Source organism: Penaeus japonicus, unplaced genomic scaffold, assembly GCF_977035675.1.
Source record: "Penaeus japonicus unplaced genomic scaffold, GWHDUDI00000001_assembly GWHDUDI00000022, whole genome shotgun sequence".
NCBI classification, from domain to species: Eukaryota; Metazoa; Arthropoda; class Malacostraca; order Decapoda; family Penaeidae; genus Penaeus; species Penaeus japonicus.
In genome coordinates, this window is record NW_028234424.1 from 24,817,443 (window position 1) to 24,823,750 (window position 6,308).

Genomic DNA, 6,308 nt, shown 5'->3' on the forward strand with positions numbered 1-6,308 from the left:
TTTTGACGTTATTACCGTGGTAATACCACTAATAATAGTAGTGATATAGTAACATTAACAATACAAAGTAATAAAAAATCTCAAATATTCATGGAACGGGGTAATCAAATAAGTTGAGGTTGGCCCACGGACTCCTCGGTGATTTAGCGCTTGTGGAATCCTCTCCATGAAAGAAAAAAGTGGACGGTCCCCGTCGTCAATGGGATAACAGATGTATTCTCTTCACACGGGAGAGTGCAGTCTCCTCCCTTCCTCGAGGTAGTTGAACTTGTGTTTTCTGATGTAAAAAATCACATCTTAACTGAATCCAGCTTGTATTTGTGAACGTGTGAAGGAACCACGGACAAGTCCTGTATCGTTCCCAGATTGTTCGAGGATTGAAGGATACCCATAAGTAAGGCATCCTGCAAGCTAAAAAGGATCGCAAGACTCAAGAGTTAAATATCTCTGCGTAGCATGTTTTGCGTAATTAATTTGCATTCGTGAATGATTGATACTTGCCACTGCCTGAGAGTAAAGTGTATAGGTTAGAAAAGAAAATCTAAGTCCTGAATCATTTTTTTAAACATGTACTGTATCCTCACACAACCTACAATTTACAATATCAATGCAAAACCCATATTCTGCATACTAAATTTGCTAAATAATCGAAAAATAATGGAACAATTATAATAATCTTTCCCTAAAGAAAACTATGCGAGTATCCAGTATTTCAGACATTAGATGGTTGCAGAGAGTTGGTCCTTTCAATCAGATATTTTAACGGTTCATTTGCAACAACTCATTTATGGCTGGCGTCTGATCCTGTACTTTTCTGCAGAGGTATCTGAATATGTAACTGATAAGTAGACATCTTTGCAATTGAGTTGTCTGTTGGACTTCATACAAAGAATTCACGAATGCTGACACCTGAAGCAGCGAATTGCAAATATGGATGAGTTCATTTAAAAAAAATTACGATGGAACATGCTGTATATTAACTTAAAAGGTCAGGAAGAAAAAACATGTAACTAATATTGATAAGTGCATTCCTCTTGTTTGAACAATTGTAACTGTATAAACACTACATACTAGGTGACCAACCTCTAGATAATCTTGTTACAATACATAAAACCTTTTCCAATGTATGCATATGTACTTGTAAGGTTTAAGAAACATTAACCGATTTCATTTAAATATTTACAGCCCTCTCACATTGTAACAAAGAAAATACTATTTAACACACAATGCTACAAATATTACAATTGTTTGCTGCATTACATCAAGTTCTTTAATATAGTCCACTTACAGTATACTTCAGTCAATCGAGATCAAGTCAGTCGATACCCGCTCCATTAGATGTAGAACTTTCGTTGTCCTGATAACAGCAATATTTAGCTTCTCATGTCTTCTTATAAAGGATCATAATCCATCTTCAACATTTTCAAAACTCTATTACATTTCGATAACGTGCATTCGTAAGCTGCCATATGCTAGTCTCTTTTCAACTCGTATCAAAACAAAAGTATGAAAACCATTTCAGTGCTTGAGCAGTCAATGAAACGTTTCTTAAGGAATGAAGTAAAGGAAAAGTTCTCCCACATTCTCTCAAAATAAACAAGGGTCTTTCAGAATGCCAATGTGAAAATGCCGCCATCTTTCTCAAGTAATGAGGAAAAATTGAAATGCGTCGAATTCTTTGCATGTCAAAAAGTTTCAATTCTAAATGTGTTCGGATTGATTTCAATCACAATGTTCACCGTAGTGTTTTGTAACCATATGTTTTTTTTTATGAATGAGTTATGGAAGCTGTAGACTTTAAAAAGTGGAGGAATGATATGTGTATATAGCTAAATAAAAATATTAATTTTTCCAAGTAGTTTTGATTTCCAGAAAATACTTGGAATTTGATAAAACATAAAGCATGGTTTCGTAAATAACACACAATTTATTTTCCAGAGGGAAGGACAAGTCACACTACTACTTGTTGGATTGTTACTTTTACCAGAAACAACAAATTCATGCATCCAACCTTTTTCTAAGGTATGGAGAAGTTATTTCCTCACAAATATTTTCTTGGTACAATACATAGGCTTCCGTGAAATTGCAGAGTAAATCTATGGACAGCTCACACATACAGCCACGTCAATATAACACTCTATACAAGTAATGGTAACATTTGTATAAAGGCTGAGTAAAAAGTTCTCCACTGAAAACCACATGCGAAATTTATTTTCAAACTAAATTTTTAACAGAAACAAAGAATTTGTTTTGTGTTGAGCGAGTGAGAGAAAGGTGGTGATGGCGTAGTGACAGCATTGGAAGTGTTCTTACAGACTACTACTTTATATACCCTGGCTTACTCCTTCACAAAGTCTGTCCAGAGAATCACTCGAGGAGCTGGTGTATTTTTTATACATCTGTAGTGTCAAGTTAAATACAGGTTTGAGATCGCATACACACGCACACACATTTCATACATCTTGCATAATGGCATCAGTATTATGTATATAACCACTTGAAACAAAAAGAAGAACAAGGCATACAGAATATCAGGATTATTAACATCATTTGAGAGCAAATATTACATCGTGTTGATGGTTATAGTACAGTCATGTCCTCCGTCAGCTCATGGGGCTGGCGAGGGGAAGCCATCACGGGATCACCTCGCCAAGATTACAGTGGAATCATATCGTAGCATCACATGAACAAATTACATCCAGCTCATGGACATTGTCCAATATTTCATGTGTTTTCACATCCTCTTGTAAATTAGAAATAATCTCAAGATACATAGTTTAAACAAGCATAAATATTATCCTTGCAACATATAATCAGCACCCTAGAATCAGTGAGACAGACAGCACCCCAACAGCGACCTCCAAAAGAGGTCTCACATTCACTGCCATCTGACGGTCTGAGTTCCTGAGTAACTGTGATGGTCTCACACCAGCCAAAGAGTCTACACAGTCTCTAGTAGAACATATGTAAATCGTGGTGATGGTTACGAAAGGTGGGGCAAATGGTCCCACTTTCATATCCAAATATATGTAGTATACTTTGGGGGCTATTTATCTCAGGTACTAGTGGTAGACATTCCACCCTGAGTCCGAGATGAAGGACTTTCCACTCTTGAAACTTGAAATGGGTTGGTGCACCAATAGGAGCCAAGGCGGTAATTCTATCCGGGTCTAATTTTCCGTTAAGCAACTACGCTTTGTAACTCCCAGCCTCGTGTACGCGAGTCTTAATATTAAGTGAGCAACAGGGATGTAAACTTGGTCAATTTTTAACTTTCCCTATGTTCATAGAGAAAAATTGAATAGGAAGTCTAATCGGCAAAGAAAAAAGTGCATGTTTCCTCCCTTAGCTCATTCACGTACGTTTTACCTCCATATCCAACGCCTTCAAATTCAAGGTAATTATAACGTCAAATTGTGGACTACGATAAACAGTGTCCCATAAATAATGAAGCTTAACAAAAAAATGCACATCTTACAAAGGTTTCCAAACAAGTTCACACGAATCTATCAAATTTATCAGAAAAAAGTTCAAACAACAAATACACTAACACGTGATATTTTTTCATCTACTCTTTTTTATTCCTTTTTTTTGTTTCCTTCAGTCTTGAGGACCTGGGAGTTTCGTAAATCTTGTGTATTTTACATTGTGTGTGTATATATGTATGTATATATATATATATTGTGTAATTTACATTGTATGTATATGTATATATATATGTATATACATTATATATATATATATATATATATATATATATATATATATATATATATATATATATATATATATATATATATATATATATATATATGTGTGTGTGTGTGTGTGTGTGTGTGTATATATATGTATAACTTTGCCGTCTGTTTTGAAAATAGGGAGGTAACTAACCCTGGCTCCATTTCACTTACCATTAAAATAAATGAAAACACAAGTCCTTCTATAGCTTCTTCAATATATATCTAGACTCTGGATATCCAAAGAAACTAAGGAACTGTTTAAGTTATCATTATATTAACTTATTAAATATAATGTAATAGATGACTTGCTATCCCAGAAAAGAAAGAAGAAAAATTAAGGAAAACTTGAAATTATACTTATGTGATTTTTGATGCTTAAAACATAAATGAAGTGACAATGACAGGCAGTATTGAGTAGTGACAACACCGATGAGAGTTATAGGCCTACACGTGTCAGCATTTGCAACAACTTTTCTTGAGAGAAATCTCTCCCCTACCCTTTTTATAACTTCCATGATTACTGGGTGACAAAGACATTAACAGTCTTGCCATTATAAAACCTGAATATACTACTTCCAACTATCATGTACTTTCTACACATTTCAAACTGCAAAATCTGATGATGACCTTGTGATGAATAGTCTTGTGCTATTTTAGATGGTTCAATGGAAGATGACAACCTTCGTCTTGATAACAAGATTACAACCTCAACAGAAGAGCTATTGCCATCCTCCAATGATTGAAATTCAGTAAATGCATACTGGAATACCAATAAACTTCTAGACATAAATAAGACCAAGTAAATAAGAGTACTGTGTGCAATACAAGTCAAGGCCAATAATTTTCTCCTTTACAACAGGATGACCTACTGTCTTGGTACTTTTCCCCTCTCACCACTAACATGCAGCAATAAAGCCTTGGTGCTCACATAGAAGGATCAAAGCTGTAGTCCAAAGCTATTGGCCAAAGGTTGCACTCACCTTTTCTTCTGCACCAGATTAACAGTAAATGAAACTATGTCTTTTGAGGCTGGCTCTTCGGATCTCTGGCTAAACTAGAGAGGTATTAGGTATTCAAATTTTGCAAGCACATTTTCAGCTAAGCTTTAGTGTGTGACTTGGGCTAAAGCTTCATGCCCACTGGCCAATAAGCAATTTCAGACGAGCACAACTATTGGCAATTACAACGGCAAATGGAAAATATGGAAGCCATGACTTTGTAATAAATTCTTTACTATCCAACACTCATTGACAACCAAATCTCTGGTATAGTGTCTAAATGCTTCTATAACAAGAGCACTTTTTTAAAGGAAAATGTTATCAAGATTGTGTTTTGTACAACACAGAACCAAGCTCAGGACACAGTATTCCAACATACACCTACCAGGCAATCTATCACTCACTCCCGTATACCAAGTCAACAATTGTATATCGCTTAAAACCAAACCCTAGATTAGGGTCACTATCAATATGGACATTATTCACCTCTGTACATGTTCATTCTCTTGAAGTCATCGAGATCTTAACACAGTACTAGCTCATTTGCAGGATGCAATCTCCTATGTTAAACACTCATAAACAACCAACTAGTAACACATTAATTGTCACATCTCTGCTGGTCAAACAATGCTCTTTACATCACTAGTTTACCACTGATTTATGAGTTTCATTTGCTTGAAATCACTTGCATATCAGCCAAAACCAATACAAGAGTACCGAATTGCAAAAGGTTCCCTGGCTGGTTATAATCACATCCCCAGAGATTTGTCTAAAACAAGTGTTTGTCACTGGCACACTCACAACCTGTGTCGCAGCAGGGGATGGGTGGCAGGAGTACACTTGCTCCTTTGGGCCAGTTCACACCCTCATTTACATATTCACAAATTAAACACCTCTTTTCCTCTACGTGGATCAAGTACACTTCAGTATGAAGAAAGACTTGTTCCTTGGGTCACAGCCAAAACATTGAGAGGTGCCAATAATGCAACCTTAGGTTTGTTTACGACAACACTGCCACAAACAAATAGTTGTGGCCATAAAGGTTCTGTAGTAATTACATCCTCATTTTCAATCTATGAGGAACTAATGTCTTAGGTTAATTTAAATATTTGTCCTCTAAGCAATTTGCAATGAGAGGGCTGTTCTTTATTTTGATTCAGCCACAAGACAAGCACTCACATATACACACTCAAAAGAAGCAGCTACATATGTTTCAGATGTAGCTTTTCCAAATTTTCAATAATGTACAAGGCTATCATAGTCAAAAATAAACTCTCAACTGTACAAGTAAGCAGGATTGCCCCACGTTTGGCACCGGTCACACGCTCTCCAGACGGGCAAATTGCATACGGGAGCAAACAGCACGGTTATGTCATAATTATGTACATTAAATGGCAGACAGCTTAGGCACTGGAGAAGGATGATGCAGCCACTTTTGATGCAGCAACACAATGCTGGGCAACAGTGTGGGGTGCAGGGTCACCAGGCTGGGGGAAGTTACACTGTATATAGCTACCCTTTTTGCACCACTTGCCAAAGGACACCAACAGCAGAAATTGCCGACTTCCGT

At 36.4% G+C, this 6,308-nt stretch overlaps 1 protein-coding gene across 29 annotated transcripts in view; it reads right to left on the bottom strand.

The window, feature by feature from the left end:
* Nucleotides 1-2,189: 2,189 nt before the first annotated feature.
* Nucleotides 2,190-6,308, bottom strand: part of Larp4B (La-related protein 4B) — an 86,680-nt gene continuing 82,561 nt past the window's right edge. For all 29 annotated transcript variants that reach the window (XM_086549654.1, XM_086549653.1, XM_086549649.1 and 26 more), the window contains one exon: nucleotides 2,190-6,308. This exon is cut by the window's right edge. The gene's annotated coding sequence lies outside the window, so the exon portion shown is untranslated.